General features: G+C 44.8%; 2 long non-coding RNA genes and 5 other non-coding genes across 9 annotated transcripts; 2 read left to right on the top strand and 5 right to left on the bottom strand.

Annotated features, from left to right (window-relative positions):
- Window positions 1–54: 54 nt before the first annotated feature.
- On the top strand, window positions 55–6,376 carry LOC116587680. Of its 3 annotated transcripts, none has more exons than XR_004284559.1 (3): window positions 55–179; window positions 4,111–4,246; window positions 5,668–6,376. It is a non-coding gene; the product is annotated as an uncharacterized LOC116587680 (long non-coding RNA). The 3 variants fall into 3 exon arrangements; XR_004284561.1 differs by having other exon boundaries at window positions 55–330; XR_004284560.1 differs by having other exon boundaries at window positions 55–366.
- Window positions 6,377–6,867: 491 nt separating this feature from the next.
- Window positions 6,868–19,640, bottom strand: LOC116587684. Its single transcript, XR_004284565.1, has 3 exons — window positions 18,903–19,640; window positions 9,212–9,281; window positions 6,868–7,290 (listed from the first exon to the last, which is right to left on the bottom strand). It is a non-coding gene; the product is annotated as an uncharacterized LOC116587684 (long non-coding RNA).
- TRNAK-CUU lies at window positions 10,687–10,759 on the bottom strand. The gene has a single exon. It is a non-coding gene; the product is annotated as a tRNA-Lys (tRNA).
- TRNAP-AGG lies at window positions 11,611–11,682 on the bottom strand. Its single transcript has one exon. It is a non-coding gene; the product is annotated as a tRNA-Pro (tRNA).
- On the bottom strand, window positions 12,659–12,732 carry TRNAI-AAU. The gene has a single exon. It is a non-coding gene; the product is annotated as a tRNA-Ile (tRNA).
- On the bottom strand, window positions 13,255–13,326 carry TRNAA-CGC. The gene has a single exon. It is a non-coding gene; the product is annotated as a tRNA-Ala (tRNA).
- On the top strand, window positions 15,209–15,281 carry TRNAK-UUU. The gene has a single exon. It is a non-coding gene; the product is annotated as a tRNA-Lys (tRNA).
- Window positions 19,641–21,169: the final 1,529 nt, after the last annotated feature.

Here is a 21,169-nt window from a genome sequence, read left to right as displayed (position 1 = left end):
GGGGCGGGGGGCGGGGTCCCTCGGCTGGAGGGCGGGCCCGAGCGGTGGGCGGGGCGCACGTTGGCCGCGCGAGACCCGACGTACGGCCCACGTCTGGGCCGCGCCGCTGAGCTCCGTGGGCCGTGGGCTCGGCGCTGAGACCCGGCGGCTGAGCGGAGCCACGCCGCGTTGTCGGCCAGGTAAATGCCCCTTCGTTTTAAGTGGGGCGGCCGCTACCGTGCCACAGGGCGCTCCTTCCGTTGTCCCTGCGGTGAGGCTCCTGGCGCGCCTGCTGGCCCGAGATCCCGCGAGTAGGAACCCGGAGCCGACCGCCGCGGGCCGGGCTGCGCGGTGAGGAGACCGCTGGGGCGCGAGCCGGCTGGGCAGGTGCGGAGTGCGGGGGAGTGCGCGGCGCCTCGCGGTGACCTGTGCCCTCGCGGCTGCTGTGCTGGGATGCTTCCAAAAATACATGTATTGACCTTTCCTGTTGGCAGGGCCGGTTTAACACAATTTAAAATTCTACCAACGAATTTCGCTGGTAGAAATTACAGCAACATGTAATGGAGAGAACAAGGGCTTTGGAGCCATTGAGGCAACTTTTTTTTTTTTTTTTTAAGTATAATTAGCAGTGTAGTGTTACTTTCAGGGGTACAACATGATTCAACATTACTCATTGCTCAGGATGACAAGTGCGACCGTCTGTCTTCAGACAGTATCCGCGCAGTATTACTACATTCCCTATGCTATACTTTTCATCTCCCTGGTTTACTTTTATAACTGGAAGTTCGTGCCTCTTCCCTGTATGTTTCACTCATTCCCCTTCCGACCTCCCCCTGGCAACCCCTGGCTTGTTCTCTGTATTTAAGTCTGCTTTTTAAATTTGTTTTGTTTTTAGATTCCACATATAAGTGAAATCATGTGGTATTTGTCTTTCTCTCACTTATTTCACTTAAAATTATACTCTCCATGTCCATTCATGCTGTCATTAACTACAAGATCTCATTTTTTTTTTAAAAGACTTATTATTTGAGAGAGAGAGAGAGATTGAGAGGAAAGAGGGGCAGAGGTAGAAGCAGACTCCATCCCAGGACCCAGGGATAATGACCTCAACCAAAGGCTGCCACCTAACCAACGGAGCTACCCAGGCGCCCTCATTCTTTTTTATGACTTTGTAATATTCCATTATATGTGTACCTATATATTATATATTACATTTTCTTTATCCAATCATCTGTTGATGGACTGGGTTGCTTCCATATATTGGCTATTGTAAATAATCCCGCTATAAATGTGGGGGTGGATATATCTTTTCAGATTAGTGTTTTCATTTTCTTTTGATTAATACCCAGCAGTGAAATTATCAGTTCAGGGGTGCCTGGGTGGCTCAGTGGGTTAAAGCCTCTGCCTTTGGCTCAGGTCATGGTCCCAGGGTCCTGGGGTCGAGCCCTGTATGGGGCTTTTAGCTCGGCAGGGAGCCTGCTTCCCCCCTCTCTGTCTCTGCCTGCCTCTCTGCCTACTTGTAATCTCTATCAAATAAATAAATAAAATCTTAAAAAAAAACAAAGAAATTACCTGTTCATATAGTATTTCTATTTTTAATTTTTTGAGGAACCTCCATATTGTTTTCCACAGTGGTTGTACCACCAGTTTGCATTCCCACCAACAGTGCATGAAGGTTCCTTTTTCTCCACATCCTCACTAACACTTGGTATTTCTTGTCTTCTTTATTATAGCCATTCTGACAGGTGTGAGGTGATATCTCATTGTGCTTTTGATTTGTATTTCCCTGATAAGTGATGTTGAGCATCTTTCCATGTGTCTGTTGGCCATTTGTGTCTTCTTTGAGAAAATGTCGATTTGAATCCTTTTTTTTTTTTTTTTAAGATTTTATTTCTTTATTTGACAGAGAGATCACAAGTTGGCAGAGAGGCAGGCGGGCGGGGGGGGGGGGATGCAGGCTCCCCACTGAGTAAAGAGGTGGGGCTCAATCCCAGGACCCTGGGATCATGACGTGAGCCGAAGGCAGAGGCTTAACCCACTGAGCCACCCAGGCACCCCTCCTCTATTTTTAATCAGATTATTTGCTTTTTGGGTGTTGTGTACGTTTTTCATGTATTTTGGTTACTAACCCCTTATCAGATACGTCGTTTGTAAATATCTTCGCCCATTCAGTAGGCTGCCTTTTCATTTTGTTGATGGTTTCCTTCACTGTGCAAAAGCTTTTTGATTTAGTGTGTTCCCAGTTGTTTATTTTTGCTTCTGTTCCCCTAGCCTCAGGAGATATATCTAGAAAAATGTTGCTCAGTCCTATGTCAGAGAAATGACTATGTGTATTTTCTTCCAGGGGTTTTATGGTTTCCTTTCTCACATTCAGATGCTTAATCCATTTTGAGTTTATTTCTGTGTATGGTCTAAGAAGGTGGTCCAGTTTCATTCTTTTCCTTGCTGTCCAGCTCTCCCAGCACCATTTACTGAAGAGACTTTTTCCCCATGGTATATTCTTGCCTCTTTTGTCATGGATTAATTGACCATATATATGTGGGTTTATTTCTGGGTTCTCTATTCCGTTCCATTGATCTGTGTGTCTGTTTTTGTGCCAGTATCATACTGTTTTGATTACTACAACTTTGTAGTAATCTTGAAGTACATGTTATTATATGTGAGATACACACACACACACACACACACATAAAATATGCACTAAAATTAGTATAGAACCACATGGTCCTATACAAATTTTAGTGTATTTTGTTCTAGTTCTGTGAAAAATGCTGTTGGTGTTTGATAAGGATTGCATTAAATTTGTAGATTACTTTGGGTAGTGTAGGCATTTTTAGCCTATTAGGGACACCTGGGTGGCTCAGTCAGTTAAGCGTCTGCCTTCCGCTTAGGTCCTGATCAAGTACCTCGGGCTCCTTGCTCAGCGGGGAGCCTGCTTCTCCCTCTGCCTCTGCCTGCCACTCTGCCTGTTTGTGTGCGCTCTCTCTCTGGCAAATAAATAAATAAAATCTTTTAAAAATATATTAATTCTTCCAGTCCGTGAGCGTGGATTATCTTTCCATGTGATTGTGTCATCTTCAGTTTGTTTCATCAGAGTTTAACAGAGTACAGGTCTTTCACCTCTTTGGTTAAGTTTCTTCCTAGGCATTTTATTCTTTTTAGTGCAATTGTAAGTGGATTATTTTCTTAATTTCTCTTTCTGCTACTTCATTATTAGTGTTTAGAATACTTAGGCCACTTTGAATCCTGTCTCTTCCTGGCTGTGTGACCCCCTCAAACCTCTTTGTGCCCTTGCAAAATGGGGATCAGATAATACATATCCTTAGGGGTTTTATTGTGAGTTTGAAATGAAACAGCATTTGTAAAGCAAAGTGTATGGGGTACACTGCAGTCCCACCCCCACCGGCTCAAGCAGGGGAACCCTCACAGGGGCTTTGACAGGTTTTCATCCAGGTCCCACCTCTGGGTAATTCAGAGTGGAAAAGTTCAAGAATGTATCATATGAAGCATAAGGGTAACCGTTTACTTCTTAAAACAACAGGTTGCAAGCAATTTCACAAAAAATACAGGTACATGGAATTTAGACTACATTAATGACCAGATTTGAGTGAGATTAATTAAGGAAACCCTCCTAGATGGAATGAAATTCTCTAGACAGGAATTTTGAAGAGGTGATTGATAAAAACCACTTTTGACAAAAGTAGAGACATTTTTCATTGATTCCAAGATCATGTGTGTGTGTAAGCAAGGTCTTAAAGCTACTTTAAAAATTTTTTTTACATTGGGCTCTGTCATAATTGAATGAGAAGTCAGCTGCTAGAGTTTTGAGACTCAATTAATGAAAAGCAGCAGTATATACACAACAGTGACCTTCATATTTACAAACATGCATCAGGCACTGACTGTCCACTATGTGGCTAGGAACAAACGGCAGTAAATAGGACAGTCTCTGTTGCCAGGAGCTGTCAGAATTTAAGAGCTCAAAGAATAAGTTTGAGTAGGTCATAGAGTTAATGGTTGTAGCTTTGAAGGCTTAACTCAGGATGTGTGGTATTTAACTTAATGCAACCTCTGTGGTTGGACCATATTTAATAAAAGTGTATTCTACTAATGTAAACATTTGTTTTTCAGAAAAAGTCCTGAAATTCCTTGAACTCTAGACTCCAGAATCCACTTGATGATGCGTATGTGCTGAAACACAAGTCGTGAAGATGACTGGCCAAGGCCAGAGTAAACCGATCTTTGTCCACATGAGCCCTGCCTTAAGGTAGGTCACTTGGCCTCTGGTACACTGTATAGGTTGGTTGCAAATGTCTCACATGAAGACTGTCATGAAATGGTTAAAATATCAACAGACATACGTATTTCCAGGAGTTTCTCAAAGTAAAATTTTACATTTTTTCCACTGAGTTTTTTGGTTTTTTAATTGATTTTAGAATTTCTCCTTCCTCCCTGATTTCCAGAAGGGTCCTGGGATGGAGCCCCGCATCGGGCTCTCTGCTCGGTGGGGAGCCTGCTTCCTCCTCTCTCTCTGCCTGCCTCTCTGCCTACTTGTGATCTCTCTGTGTCAAATAAATAAATAAAAATCTTTAAAAAAAATAAATAAAAGTTGGCTCCTGAGCATAGAGCATGGTGCCTTCAGTGCGGCAAGGGCTTTATAAGTGGTCGTTATTATTAGTGCTTTATAAGGAAGTTTTGGTGAGTAAAAGAATGGTCATAGGTAGCTCTTGTGACACTGTATGAGGCAGGAGTTAATATTCTCAAAGAGGTAACTTCTTGTCCAAGAGTTTATTGCTAAGAAACTGTGACTGTGTTTCTTAGCAGTAAACCTGACACCAGATGACCCGTGTGATACCGTCACCTGTTGGTGTGAAACAGCAACTACAGGCATCAGGAGAATCCGGGCGTCTGGCTGAAGTACAACATAGAGAACTGGTGGTAGAGGACTTTGAGTTGAAAGGTAAATGAAAGCTGAATGTGAAAACTCATTATCTGATTGTCCCCAGTCCTCTTATATTCATACAGTGCCCTCCCCCCCAGTAATGCAGGGACTTCTCCCTCAAGAAGCCTTATTACAACATAGCTCCACTCAGGCCTATCCAGCTTATTAGGTCCTGCCTTGCAGGGCAGCCCTCAACACGCCTACGGAGTCATTTGCCAAGATCTGTGGAAGGTGTCTCCTACCTGGATTGGGGAGGTGGAGAGAGGTATTCCCCCCCTTTTTTTATTTATTAGAGATCACAATTAGGCAGAGTCAGGCAGGGAGAGGTGGGGAGAGCAGGCTCCCTGCAGGACAGGGAGCCCAATGTGGGACTTGATCCCAGGATCCTGAGACCATGACCTGAGCCTGGGAGGTAGCCCTTTTCTGACCTCCTTTTAGCATCTGTTTTCCCTTTCTGAAGCCTACTTTGAGTCTCTTGTTTTCCACACTGAACGCTGATATGTTTCAAATGAGAACACATGTTCCTAGAAGGGGGCCTATGGAGGAACCTTCCCAGACATAGCTAACTTTTTCTGGATACTGTTTCTTCCACTAAGATCCTAGGATTATTCATAGAAGCATTAAGCAAAGGGGGCAGTGCCTTATCCTTAATGAGACTCGAAAGAGTGTGACGGGCTAGAAAGAAAGCATAATTTAATCTTTACACCACACCTGGAAGTAATTGCTTTCCTTGTTCTTTGTTACAGGACAGCTGAGGCCCCTTTCCCAGAGGCGCTACCGTGGAATCCGGTCATGCATGCAGCAGTTCTCTGAGCTATAGTCTCTGAAAGTAGCTGAGGTCGTTCGTTACATTTTCTTCTCTGTCGCTTCTGGAAATACTATTATCTTTTGTTTCTGGAATGCCTGGAGGGTCATCCTCTGGGGCGCTGGTACAGATAACCGCTCTTGATTTAGATGCTTCCTTTCTCCTTGGCCTACGGCTGGGCCTCTCACAGGTCTCCTAGTCTGCCCCGGAAACAGGAGGAAGGCCTTGCCTTCCTTTACCCTCCACTCCGCGCACTGGCCCACCGAGCCGGCCTCCGAAGCCCACTGGGCCGCACGGGTTGTGTTGCCCTCCTTCCCTGGACAGGCCGGACCAGAACCTTGTGTTCACAACACTGTGCTTCTGCCCCCACCCCCCACCCCACCCCCCCATTCCTTTTTTCCAGAGACCGACCTCCCAAGTTCAGATTCCTCTCTGGACTTCCACAGCTGGGTCGGCAGCCCCTCACATTACTAAGGTCTGGCTTTTTTTATTCATCCCTGACTCAGTCCAGTACCGTTCAAGCTTTAGTCACGAACAGAGTCTGTGCGTTCTACTTCCAGATTAACTGTCCTGAGAAAAAGCCACTGTAAGATGACTTTTAATTCAGTAGTATTTATAATACAGCGTTATATGTATTAAAGATCGTGTTGAGCGAACTAAAGTTGAAATCATTCATTCAAAAAATATCTGAGTACTTACTATGTGCTAGAGAACTTTCTGAGTTCCAAATGTCACCTTGTGTTTTGAATGGGTTTTTTTGGTCCCCTTCTTATGGACTGAATTGTGCCCCCATATTCGTATGTTAAAGCTTTATTGACGTATACACTGAACCCCCAGTGTGGCTGTATTCAGAATAAGGAAGTAATTAAAGTTAAATGAGGTCATCAGGGTAGAGCCCTGATGCACTCTGATTAGTGTCCTTACAAGAAGAGAACTCACCCATGAGGACACAATGAGAACGCAGTCTTCTGCAAACCAAGAAGAGAGCTCTTACCAGAAAATGAATCAGATGGCACCTTGATCTTGGACTTCTCAACCTCCAGAACTGAGAAAATAAATTCTGTTGTTTAAGCCCTCCAGTGTATGGTGTTTTGCTTCGGCAAGCCCCCGCTAATAAGACTCGCCCCCTCCCCAGGCCCTTTCCAACCTCCTTTCATCAAGGACTCCTTTGCAGTTAGAATGATATTTCAAAGGAGTTAGATTAGCTGGTGCTCAGGACCAAGCTTAGGGACAGCCTTGGCCATGGAGATGGTGCCACAGGTCTTAGGTTCAGAAATTCAATTCTTAAATATGTCAACTCAGATTTATTAATAATATAGCCAAGGAGCTGTAAAAACAGGAAAAATCCATATGTTCCAAGAAACCCAAAAGATGTTTATAATCCAAAAATCTAATAAGTTTATTGACAGAAGGATATGTGCTTTATTAATACAGTAATACTTGTTGTACCCAGGATAACCCATTACAGTTCTTGTGGCACCCTGGAAATCAAAGCATCAAGCAGAGGCTATCAGGTGAGGAAAGGGAGATCCACGACGTGGTCCAGAAATCCTCAACGGTTGACCTGTCAGGTGGGCAGAATATATGAACGAGATATAAGGCCTTTGTTCCTTTGATTTTACTTGGTAAATGCTGGTGATTTCTTAACTATCCAAATCATGTCACTGTCATCTATTTTTAAATCAGTCACACCAAACCCCCTCGTTTCCTGGGGCCAGATAGTTGAAACACAGCAGAGGATTTAATTCTCACTGAGCCAGGTACATTCACCCAGTAGGTGGAAAACAGCCCTCAAAAAGGCACAGACCATGTTGTATGTGTGTTTCCATTTTAGGTATCCAACACGAGAAAGGTGCCTACTAAAAGTTGATTTGAAAAACTCTGCCTTGTTAAAAGAGACTTGGAAAACAGGGTTCAGTGTACCCTTCTAGGAAAGTTACTTTTTGTTCGTGCATTTTGTATTGACTCTTGATTCTTCGTTTCATTGTGTATGTAATGACAATATCTCCAAACACTAGGGAGTCTGCCTGGTTTAAACCATGTGATTCCCTGTCCCTAACTTACAGGTATGACTGAGCTAAATAGGCAAAATACAGAAGAGTTTCAGAACTAAATATAACCTCACATGGAGCAAGTGATCTATTAATGACAATATTCAGGCTACTGGGTAAAGAAAAAAGAAAGGTTTGGTTGGGAGAGGATGGAGAGTAATTTGTGCTGACGCCATTGTGCCCAGATACGCCAGGGTTCAAGGTAGTCTGGGGGTGGGGGGCGGACGGTGAGCAGTATCAGGTGTTCACAACAACATAAATAATGTTGGTGTCTGATTCCTTTTGCTCTGATTATCCACTAGTCAACCTTTCATAGGAATTTTGGCCTCTGAGATGAGGGCAGTTATAAACACACACACACAGGGCTGCGTAAGTTTGTTTCTTGGCCTACGTTTATCAGGCTGGCACTCTAAATTAGTGATTCCTGGCTATCCTTCATGGCCACCAGACAAGCCCTGGAACGGCCTTCCACACATACCCAGAAAACATCTCACTTCTCCACTCCTGCTCCGTGACTACTCTGGTCTGACTTGACACTCTGGTTGCCAAAAGCCTCCCAACTGGTGTCCTCGTTTCTACCACTTTCCCCTTGAGCTCTGTCCTCAACACAACATCCAGAGTTCCCTTTTTAAAAGGTAGATTAGATCCTATTACCCTTCCACACAGAAATTTCAGAGACTTCTTGTCTCACCTAATTCAAAGTCCTTACAAAGCCTGTGAGGTCTCACACGTTTTTACCTCCTCCCCCTACTTTCTCTCCAAACATACTGTTGCAGCCACACTACCGCAAACGTGCTCCTGCCTTCGGTTCTGCCTGATCCCTCTATTTAGAAACTTGAAAAAGGCAGTGTGGTTTCTCTGTGCTCAAAAGCCCCCTTCAGAACACCTAACCCGACAGCCCTGATTGCTGCCACAACAAACCTCCGCTCTCCGCAGCACGCTGGCCACATCCAACATCAAGTTCAGTTGACTCATATGTGTATTTGTTACTGTCTGCCTCCCTCCATGGACTGTAAGGGGCAGGGACCTTTGCTTTGTTCACTGATAAATCCCAAACACCCAAAACGATGCCTGACACAGGAGCGAGCAGTACACGTTGGGATGAATAAATGGCCAAGTATGTTTCATTTGGGTCATCAGCATCTCATCCCTCCAGAGTTTACCTGAACTGGGAAGAGGGATGTAGAGAGAGAGAGGGGCAGAAAAACCCGTAACATCAAGTTTCTGAACCCAAAAGTTCATGTTACACACCTAGAATCACTGTTTCCTGTAAGATCTTGGCTCCCTGTGGAATTCTAGCCTGACTAGGCCGCCAAGTTGCCATGTCCATCATGTTAGAAAGAAGCACCTCAAAAGCACCGGTTTCTAAACCACCAGAGATTCAGCTTCACAGCAGCTGAGATGGGGCCCAGGAATCAAATTTTTGAAACTCACCAGATGATTCACATGCACAGCCAGATCCGAATACCCAAGTTACAGCACCTCCACTGGACGGTCCTGAGGCCTGAAGAGAACATCAGGACAGTGTTAGCAAAGAGAGAGGAACCCATGCGGCTAACTGGGCTTTTAGCATCAAGGAAGAGGTACGTATGTGTGTGCTTTCTCTGTTATGGCCGGGGCATTTTGTCCGTCAATGCTAGTGAGTCCACGATGGCTTCCAAGGAATGACAAAGGAAGACTGGCACGGTGGAATGTTCACAGAGGGACAGGGAAATCTCACAAAATAAGTCTTGGTCAGTTTGACCACGGGAATGATTTTAACAGCAAAGTCCACTCATATCTGGGGTAGTAGCGCCCCTGCACAGAGCTGAGTTGACCTCGTCCACAACCAGCGTAGATCTGTAGGCAGAAAAAGGGTACATGGTAGGCACGACGTGAACGAACATCAGGGACTGGACAGGGCAGGTTTTTTTTGAGAGGGTGGAGAGTTCAGACAAGCTGGAGGTAGAAATGCAGTTTGGATTTTTGAAAACAAGCCTACATCTTAGATTCCATTGTGTAGGCAACTGCAATTTGCTGTGGGTTGTTTGGTTCTTCCACTTGTCATATATGAAGAAAGGTTGGAAAGAGCATTGTTTTGGGAGGTCCGTTGTGCTGTCCCAGTGTGGTGAACAGGAACTGAACAGGTGTGTGAGGCAGTGGTAATAGAAAATTCACCCCAATAAAATAAGACAAAATCAGACAGGGACACTTAACCATAAGAGAGGTAACTCTAGGGAAAAAAATGAGGGTTGCTGGGGCAGGGGATGAGGGTAAGTGGGTAATGTAATGGGCTGCGTAAGTTTGTTTCTTGGCAGGGGATGAGGGTAAGTGGGTGATGTAATGGGCACTGGGTGTTATATGCAACTGATGAATCACTGAACTCTACCTTGGAACCCCCCACCAAAAAAAAAAAAAGAAAGAAAGAAAGAAAAGGGGAAAATGACACTAGCTTGGGCCAGGAAGTGGAGTCAGCATTCTCGAAACTGCGTGGACAATGCTGCCCATCAAACTGGTCCCTGTGTTTGAACTGTTTCTCCACCTTCAGACTTACCTTTTTCAACATCTCTGCATCCTTCTCCCCGTATCCTAAACCCTTTTTCGGGGTGTAGTACTTCAGAATCATTTGAGGAGCTTAAATGTACAGAGCCGGTTGCCTACCACAGACTTGTAGTATTAACATCTCTAAGTGGCCAGAAAACGCATTCCCACTAGGGGGCGACGAGCCCAATCTGCAAGATTAAGAGAGCGGGTCGGAGGAGCTCTGCAGAGCCAGTGAACTGTTGCCACTCACTGTGAGTCCATTAATTCCACACCTCAGAAGTGCTGATCTTCAAAACTCCTCTTGTTTGACAGTGGTGTGGGACCTCCTTTCTGAATGTGCAGAAATTCAGTTAAGAATAAATACTGGAAGAGGAAGCAAAAGTAAGCGCCCAACGTGGGGCTCGAACCCACGACCCTGAGATTAAGAGTCTCATGCTCTACCGACTGAGCTAGCCGGGCAGTTAGAGGTAGGTTTCCCCCAATCTATTATGAGGACATACAAATTCCTCTTGACCCACTAGGAGCATAGAATTCTAGATTTTTGTCTGATCTTGTCTTCTAAGGAGGAGGACATGAAAGGCAAAGCATATTAAGCATTATCTGAAATTTTTTGTACTTCTCCACCATCAAGGCTTACACACACAGAAAAGGGAGGGGAGGTGCAATTTCATTTTAATATAAAATATTTGACAACCCTGAAACAGGACCCAGTGATTTTTTTGTTTTGTTTTGTCTACCACTGACTGCAGAAGTTTATTAAATATAATAGATGCTAAATAAATATGTGCTTAATGAGAACCAAACCTGCAGAACCAAACCCTTTGCAATAAGGAAGCAGAACCCCAATCCCCTGAAAGATGGGGGAACAGTCAACACTGTGCTAACAAGGAAAGCCCAAATCTCTTGTACAAAGGTTGCCAAAACCCCAACTCTATAGTTCAGTTTTATTTTTAAATAAAAAAGTGATGCATGAATGGTGGATGACCTCGAAATGAGGTGACTATGGTCTTCCTATGCTTTCACACATTCACAACTGTGTCGTTGGAACATCTAGAAGAACCAGAAACATCAACCTTTGCAAAAATCACTTTAGAGCTGATAGAACACGGAATAAAAGGTAAAACTGAGAAGTGCTTGTCCCTTTTAAGTGAGTCACCATATTACTTCCTCGGATTGAGTGCGTGTGCAGCCTACACATTTCTACATGAAGGTACAGCCGCTGAATGGGATGGCGGCTGTATGCGTCTGATTTGTGTTAGAACTTAACTCTGAGTTAGTAAAAATTGAGCGGTGGGAGGGCAACAAAAGACGGGCTCGTCCGGGATTTGAACCCGGGACCTCTCGCACCCTAAGCGAGAATCATACCCCTAGACCAACGAGCCACACATACTGTGTCTCTCTCTGAATACATTAAATATTTAGTTAAAAAAAAAATTGTGCGTGTATCTCATGCACGTTTAGGTGCATACAACCATAACCGACTTTTGACTCTCCCTCCTTCCCTTCCACTTTTGAAATTGGGAAAACAGAGCTCCCAGCACCTCCCCGGCTCTTCTCGCGACCCAATCCTCATAAGGAGCCCACGACGCCTTCCCAAAGCGCCGACCCTGCTCCTGGTCCCCTGCACGTTGTCGGCGTGTGGGGGCGAGGCCCGAGAGACCCCCCAGCCCGGCAGCGGAAGCCGGGCCGGCCGCTCGCGCGCCCCCGACTGCCGGAGGCTGTCGGCTGGATCCCAGGGTTCTCCAGGCCCAGAGAGGATGCGTGGGAGCCCCTCAACGAGACTGACATCGGTGGGGTCGCGAATGAAGAAAGGAAATCGGCTGTGCCAGGAAGACCGAGACACAGAGTTAGGGAGCAGAGAGCTGGCTTCCGTGGGACATGAGGCTGACCCGGGACACTGCCATAACCGCGGGGCTGCAGGCATCCGCACGGAGACGGGGCGCAAGGGCTGAGTCCTCCCTTCCCTGAGAACATGCTTGCCTCTAGACGGACTTCCCGCTGCGTGCTGCTGGACCCAAACCCAAACCCTCAGCCAAGCAGCAAAACGAGCCCTGTCTTCTCATCTCACAGGTGTCCGCGGGGCGGAAACCTGTTTCTGGACTATTTCAAGGGCAGTGTTAGGGCGCTGCACAAACAGATGACATGTTTCCTTCTAATGAATTTAATCGTCCCTCAGGAGTCCTGCTGCTTTTCTGAGCTCGCTGGCTTTCCAAGAGGTGTTCTCTGAGTTCTCCTAGGATGGTTTGGACTCGTGGCAAAACGTTCCTTGTGGGGACACAGTGAACTGTCTTACCTTAGATGGTGGTCCTCCTTTTCCACCCAAAAGTGGTCAAGGAGAGAGGATAGAAAACAAATCACTGGCCCGTACGGGGATCGAACCCGCGACCTTGGCGTTATTAGCACCACGCTCTAACCAACTGAGCTAACCGGCCCACCACAAGAAAAACGTCTCCAAAGTTCTGATAAGAAGGTACTAATGTTACTGTTGCTTTTTATGCTGTGAGCTGCACAGTATACCAACCGAGCTGCTGACTTCCATTTTGCCCCCACCGAGCTAGGCTTCCTCCTTTTTCCAATACTTGTCCTATTTTTTTTCGTGCCATGATCCAGCAACAAGACTCTAGTAACAACCCTTTATCTCCTCTCTGTATTTTCAGGCCAAGATTATCTCTGCCTTTTAAGGCCAGCCAGATACTACAAACTGCCTGATATTAATGGGTCCTGGGCAGATTTCCAGGCTGCTCTGCTTTGGCCATCTCTCCCTTGGGTGCTTTTATCTACGTTTCCAGTTTTATTGGTTTCAGATAGAGATATCCCCAAATGTTTTCCTCTCTCTATACACAGCTCTACATGAAGTGGGTAGAACACTGTAGGAAATTGATGAATAAGAGGATAGAAGTCCAATAATACTACATTTTAAAAACATAGTTTCTGATCGTGAGGCTAAAACAGCTTGGAGATGCCGGGGATCGAACCCGGGGCCTCATACATGCGAAGCATGCGCTCTACCACTGAGCTACATCCCCAGCCCTATAACATATATCTTTGTAACTCTTCCCAGTTCTTTGAATCCTATTTTTGTCCCCAGCAACTATAAAATTTTTTGAATGCTAGTTACATTTTCTTTTACTTACTTAGCTAAATCATGAAATGGTTAAAGGGATAGCATCAGTGTTCCAAGTAAAGTAAGTCTTCTAGCCATCGGGCCCTTGTCAAGCACTTAACCTGGAGACCAAAAGATGGAACGAAATACCTAAAAATTTGATGAGAAAAGGGAGAGGGGGGGCACTATTCAAAAGCTTCTTTCTCACTATATGTTATCTAACTCAAATTTAAATATTTGAAAATAAAATGAGCTTCTTTCTTTCCTTTTTTCTTTTACTTTAAAGACAAGTGAGGGGTACTGCAGCCATGCTAGGCTGTCTACAGGCTGATAAGATCACAGGAAAGTTGCAGTTGAATTGAGAGACAAGTGATAGAGAACTGATGAGAAATGTCTCACAACATGGGATATTTATTTACTTGAAGATAAGTTGGCTGAGGAATTAATGACCTAAGAAAAGTCTTCCACCTAGGTAAAACAGATCCCAGTAACACAGGAACCTCTGTCCCACATGAAGCAGGTCTTCTAGGGTCACAGTTTGCCTTGGGACTCAGGATGTCCAGTACTAAACCTAGAAAAAGTTCATCACCCCGATGCCCTTTACTCCACTCCCAGAATCCAGAATTCCCAGCCCCAAACCCCTAAGATGGCTTCCAAAAGAATGGAGTCTCTGGAGCACAAAGCTGGGAAGAGGAGGGAGGAGTGGGTTAGCAGCAGGCCTCCTGCTTTCTTTTGGACCCTTGCTCCCAGGCCTGCTAACGTTAGGAAACCCTAGTGTTTGAGGGAATGTGGTCAGTGATTAATAGAATTTCATGCCCAAAATGTGCTGGTACTGAAGGACACTGAGAAGATGATTAAGTAAACAGAGATGCCTAAATAAACCTGAGATTGGTCTTGTTTTTGTTTTTGTTTTTAATAAATCCTAAAGTTTGAATTTCATCGTGGAAGTTTCCACAGTATATTGTTCAGAAACTTAAAAACACTGTAATAGATGCCAAATTATAAAGAACATGAGATAGAAAATAAACCCCTAATTCAAGACAGTGTTTACCTGGAAAGATGAAGAGATAGGACCCTGGGGGACAAATGAATGTTGGGAATTATCTTTCTAAGCTGAGAAATATATCTCTAATTATATGTGCACAGTATTCTCATTAGTCTTCTTAAAATGCATCTATAATTTAAGATGTGAATAACCAAGGACAATGGGTATATGGCAACTCTGTATATTTTTGTAATTTAGTAAATCTAAAACTCCTCAAAAATTAAAAATTTATTTAAATAAAAAAACTAATAAAAAAAGGCAGCTGAGACCCAACACAAAATCAAACCATTCCATTTCTCAACCCATACTCAGGTGTCCAAAGTATTGTCTAAAACCTTAGAAGCACTGGCAATGGATCACCTTCCTTTTGAAAATGCTCTATTTGAGCCCAAATGTAGAATATTTGAGATTTGTCTCTGGGAAGCCTAGGAATTGAAGGCCAGCATTCTGTAGCTCTTGACTGCACTGAATTCTGTACAGTATAGTATATATCTATATATATAGTATTGACCTGTACATATACTGTACAGCTATACTTTATATAGAAAAAGAATTTGGGGCAGTATTATTTTAATATAACACAGATTTCAGTATTCAAGAGCTCCCTCCTTGTGATTGAGTTTCTATGCTGCCTGGTGTACTTATAACCATCTCCTGAATGAGTGGTTCTGAACCAGAATCACACAATAAACTTGTAAATTTCCTTGCAAGTTTGTAGATAAATTGACTACAGCTGATGTGTTAGGTATTCTCCTTGTGAGCCCGGATAGCTCAGTCGGTAGAGCATCAGACTTTTAATCTGAGGGTCCAGGGTTCAAGTCCCTGTTCGGGCGTTAGCACTTTTCTTCCCTATTCTTAAATTTTTAACCCAGTAAAGAGTTAACAGGAAAGAAGATAACCTCAAATCACAGGCTAACTAAAAACTGAGAGGGGATCCCGAGCATGGCACAGATATCGGACCTGTTCAGGAAATAGAAGGGCCTTTTAGTAAGGTGCCACAGCGTTCTCAACATTTTGTCTAGAGCACAAGTAAAAGTTTCATTAACAATGGCCACAAATTATCAAAAGTCAAACTCTTATTTGAAAAGCCACAAAAACACAGAACTGCTCCCTCTGCCCTACACTGAGGTGCTCCTTTCCAGTCCTCTGCTTTGCTCAGCCCAGGGGATACCCACATAAACCACAGGGGTCACTCTGAACTCAGGTCAGCGGCTTCCAAACTTTTTGGCCCATGTCCAGTTTGAAGTTGAGTTTACATCTGCACCCAGACACACAAATATAGCAGGAACAAAAATTGCCTGAATTACCACTTACTCGCACACGTGCACTGCATTCTGATGTTTCAGATTCCATCCCATTCTTTACCATGTTGTGAGCTACCCACCATTAAACTGATTTCACATTCCCCTCATCGGGAAACACTGGGCTTAGAGTCGTCATAAAGATGCAATGTAACATATAGTACAGGGCGATGGGGGTCCTGTGCCGAGTAACCTGCCTGCCCTGCCCCTTCCCTAAATCCCAGTCCCCTTCTTAGAGTGACCCAAAACCTCAAGTCCCCTGAGCACACTGGTACCAACACCATCTCTGCCCTGCTAGGAACCACTGAGGAAACAGGATGTGGCAGCCCTTGACTGAGACTTCATTTGATCACTGCCCAAAACAGAATTTTCATCCCAGTGGATCCAGAAGATAAGTGGATTTTACACTGCTAGGAAAAATCATCAAAGTAGCTGCAAAACCTCTGAGAAAAAAGGACAGAACATTCCTTGTCAATTGCCTTGGCACAGTCGGCAGCATGCTGGCCTCATAATATGAGGTCCTTGAGCTCAATCCTCAGAGAAAGGATAGCATTTTGCAGGGAAAAAATATATATATATATGATCATTATTATTACTGCTACTAGAGTCACAGGAGAAATATCTTCTTGAAGGGCCATCACTTTTTGAAAACTTTTCCTGCCTGTTAGGCAGTCCACTTGGGTTGTGACCCCATGGTTTCTTTACAATGCTCAGAGCTTTTTTGAAAGGAAAGAAACCTCCATTAACTTTAATTAACCACAACAGGGCAACCGTAACTCACAACCTTTTAAAATAAGCAGTGGGAGGGAGTCACATTAATTCCAAAATGATTCCAACATGGTCTCAGAGAATGTGCTAAGCAGTAATCAGTGTTGAGCAGCTACACTGTTTAAGACAAAGGACTTACCAATACATCAGTATGCCTACTTAGATGAGTGTTGAAAGATTCCCTTTCTTTTCTCTGTCTTGAGGGAAGTGTGGGACAGAAGGAGAAGACAACCATTTCCACTTTTCCATTCTGGATCTTAGTGGGCTGAAACCCCAGCCCTGCTGTGCTGCTTGTTATCTGTGCTCCAACAAGAGCCCACCTGGCTGCAACTGGTCAAATGACAGACTCGCCAAGAATGTTACCCCAGTTCCAGGAGACAAGGGACTTACACATTAGATCATTATAACCTAACACTGGATTAAGGAAACAGACACATTGTAATTCCATTCTACACTATTGTCCGATCTCCAAACCTGTCTCCATGAACCTTTAACCACCTGAAACTCAACTAGTGCTAATCATCTGCTTTACCAGACAAAGCCAAATGCGTGGCTGGCACCCTCTACTCAAGAAACCCAGCAGCCCTGAGGTTGGTGCCCAGAGGAAACAGCTACTAGAAGTGTCCCTGGGTCCCTTCTATTCGGCGAGTTTAGGCAAATATTCAGATTTAAATTTCCCAAGCCAAGCTTCTTAAAAAAAAAAAAAAAAAAAAAAAAAAAGATGAAGAAGAAAGAAAGAAAACAAAAGAAAAAAACTTCAATGAGTGAAAGCAACTCATTGTTGGGCCATAATCTTTCTTTGATGAATCTCTCACATTTCTGCATGTATTGCTAGCAAGGCACTGAATGCTCTTTGTTCTGGATTTTCTGTTTAAGGGTGCTTATACAGCAAACACCCCCGGAAGACAGTCTCTCCAGAGTGACGACAGGCATGCTTACAGCTCATTATAAATTAATGGGGATCCACGGTTTAGGGTTTCTCTCTTAGAACCCACTGAATGCAGAGATGTCATGGTTTTGCCCTCTGAGAATTAGAGCCAGGAAACCAGAGAAAAAAAAATGCTGATAGTCTGGCTAGTGCTGTTACTAGAATAATAGACTTTCTACTGTCCCTAACCCAGGAGTCTAGTGATTTACACCAGTATCCGGGAAACTGTGTGCGGCAAGCTTAACTTGCAAAGTTTGGGTGAAGTTTCCGACCCTTCGCATTTCCTGGCACTCATCAACCCCATGCTCTCGTCCTTCAGGGAAGGGTGTGGACAGCATTCTTTAGCACCCTTATCTAAATGACTTCATACATATAAGTAAATACAGGTATGTTACATATTTAGTACATATATTTAGTCATATATATAACTAAAATTAATATAGTTAACAATACTGTGTTACATATTTGAAAGTTGTTGAGAGTAAATCTGGAATGTTCTCATCACACACACAATTTTTTTTTTGGCATTATGTAAAGTGACATATGTTTACCAGACACTGTGATGATCACTTCACAATGTTCCCAAATACTGGATCATTACATTGTACAAGCTGAAACTAATACACTGTATGTCAACTGTACCTCAGAAAAAAAATAAATTTAAAAAAAATGACCGAATTAAGGGGTGAGTTCTGATTTATTTTTAGGATCCCTCAAAACTTCATCATGGTCACCTATAAGAAATGTCACCATGCCCAAGAAAAGTAAAAGTTAAATCACTAGTATCTACATCTCTGGGGGTTGGGGAGCCCTCAAGGAGCCAGACACTGTGGTCAGCACCTTTGCTGGTTTTCTTACCTTGGCGACTGGTGAGCTTGGATGGGAAAAATATCTACATTCTCAGAATCTCTAACCTCGAACCAAAATCTGGCGTACCCTTCCCATAAGAATGTAGGGAACAAGCTATGGTCTGAAGTTCCTGTGGTTCTGTCACCAAGGAAAATTTTTCTCATTGAGGAGAGCAACACAGGCAAGAGAGATGTAGCTTAATGAATTAATTAATCTCCTTACAACCCGCAACACACGGATTCAAAAATCCTGAGACACGCAGCACCTGACAGTCCCCAAGGAACTCACGGCTGCCTCAATGCGCACGTGTTATTAACAACCTAAGGCTCCCTTAACAATAGCCAGACCTCCAAGGTCCTGGGGCACCCTGCTCTCAGCACCCAGAAATTCCTGAAACTTCCCTGAGCTCTACCTTCCCTCCCTCTACAAACGTAAACGTGTCGCATCGGTCCCTCCCACAATCACAGCTGCAGCTCTTCCTGCCCACGGTCCCGACCCTGTGCTGTCATAGAAACACCTTTTGGCACGCAAAACGTCCCAAGGATTCTTTCTTGGCCCTTCGCCCCAGACCGCCCCCCTCTCAGAGCACGTCTACATCTCGTACTCACTGTTTCGACGTGATGCGTCCTGAGACGGGTCTTGTCGTTGAGGGAACAGTGCGTTCACGCCGTGTCACTTGTTTTTTCACTCAGTTCGGGAACTGCTGTGTCGCACGACTGGCTCTTTCGTCCTTCTAGGGGTTTCGTACTGCTCTTTAGAAGCAGTCGCGAGAAGGGCTCCCCGGGCCCCTTCAGGAGGCCAGCGAGCCCCGGGGAAGCCAACAGAGGCAGAGGCCGCGCACCGAGACACGGCGGGTTCCGACCACCCCCTCGCGGAAGGGGACTTGGGGTGAGCTCCCGGGACCCCACGCCTGAGCAAGGTTGCGCGGGGTCCGAGCAATGATAAGGGCAGGAGCCTCACGGCCCCAGCCTCCCTTTGCTCCCGGGTAGGGGCTGCGGAGGCCGCCTAAGGGCCTAGAAGGGCCGGAAGTGCTTCGCGGGCCGCGCCCCGGGCCCTCGGCGTTCACGGGGAGGACCCACGTGCAGCGACTTTCTGGGGCCGCTGGAGGCCCGGCGCGGGTGCTACGGAGACCCCTGTGATGCCTCTGCAGGACAGGACTTTTAGAGTGGCCAGTGAGGCTCTGGAGGCCAGCAAGGAGGAGGCCACGGCCGGCTGTGGGGAAGGTCAGGGGCCCGTCCTGGCAGCGTCCGCGAGAAGCCGGATCCTGCCAGGCAGGCCCAAGATGGCGGCGCCACGACCGGAAACCCCTGGGCAAGGGAGGAGGGAAAAAGCGGGAAACCTTGCTTTCCGCCCCCTAGTTAACAACTGTGTGTAAAAGAAGGACAACCCCTAGGTTGCACAGCTTGCGCTCGCTCTCTCTCTCTCTCTCTCTCTCTCTCGAGCTGTCTTCTCTCAAGTCTAGAGATTGTACTTTTTAATAAACTTTCCCACGTGTGTCGCTTGTCCGCTGTGCTGCGACTCTGTCCTTGAATTCCTTCTCATGACAAGGCCAGGGGCCTCCCCAGCTCACCGGCCAACAGAACTAAGCGGGACAAGGGTGGATACAGGAAAAGAAGTTTCCCTCCCACGTCTTTCCAGCTCTTCCGGGAACCAATGCCTCAGTTTTGAGGGCCAGAAATTTAGTTATGGAGCACTCAGTCTGTTTGGTATCAGACACCGACATTCTCAAAATATTCATAAACCGGGATGTTAATTTATGAATTTACAGATGGGAATGTAAGTGCCAAATGGACCGGAAAAGTGGACAAGGAAGTTTATAGTGTAGTTTATTATTTCCTAATCTGCTCTTCCCCGCTTAGAAATATTTGTCTAAAACACTAGCATCTTTGTACAGAAAAAATAAGCCTTTCTAGCTTTATGTTGCTAGAGAAATACTGCCTAAATTCCGTATGACCACTTCCCCCTAGAATTTAGGGTCCTTTCAATACTACCCTTCTTCACTGGAAATTACAACTGTTTAGCCAACAGCATTATTATTATTTCTTGCATGTCATTGTTTCCTAACGGTATCTTGGGAAATTCCTTGGTTTACTCAGAAATTGGATGGATTACATTTGAAATTTATACCACTGATCTTTCAACAATGAGCTATCTTCTAGGCCCTGGAGTTGTAGACTTGGGTCTTAATTTGGATTTTTCTATTCATTGTCTGATCTCAAAGCAAATTATTTAATTTAATTTAATTATTTAATCTCTCTTTGCCTCAGTTTCACTGAATGTAAAGTAAAATGGGGATAGTAATATTCAGCTCATAGGGTCGTGGAAATAAAATTATGAACGGAAATCATTGAACAGATACAGTGGCAAACAATGAGGACTTAAGAAATACCTTATTGGGTCGCGTGGGTAGCTCAGTGGGTTAAAGCCTCTGCCTTCAGCTCGAGTCATGATCCCAGGGTCATGGGATCGAGCCCCACATTGGGCTCTCTGCTCCGTGGGGAGCCTGCTTCCTCCTCTCTCTCTGCCTGCCTCTCTGCCTACTTGTGATCTCTGTCTGTCAAATAAATAAAATCTTAAAAAGAAAAGAAATACCTTATTAAAAAATAACCTACTAGAATTTGGTTATGCAATTAAATCTTTTCTGATTCAACAATTTATTGAACATCTTCTATGCACCATATTCTCTTAACATCTTTGCAGATGTTTTTACCCTTACTAGAAGGCTTTTCCCCACTCCTTCCTTGCTTGACCAACTCCTGTTTTCAACTTGCTGCTTCAGTGTCAAAATGACCCAGGAAGTTCTCACTAAAACCCCTTTATGCTCTGACATCAGGGGCAGGGCTCCTGCAGTTATTACCACAACACTAAGCACAGT

Source organism: Mustela erminea, chromosome 4, assembly GCF_009829155.1.
Source record: "Mustela erminea isolate mMusErm1 chromosome 4, mMusErm1.Pri, whole genome shotgun sequence".
In the NCBI taxonomy this organism is placed as follows: Eukaryota; Metazoa; Chordata; class Mammalia; order Carnivora; family Mustelidae; genus Mustela; species Mustela erminea.
Note: the sequence above shows the minus strand (reverse complement) of the source record. Positions and strands in the feature narration are given on the sequence as shown.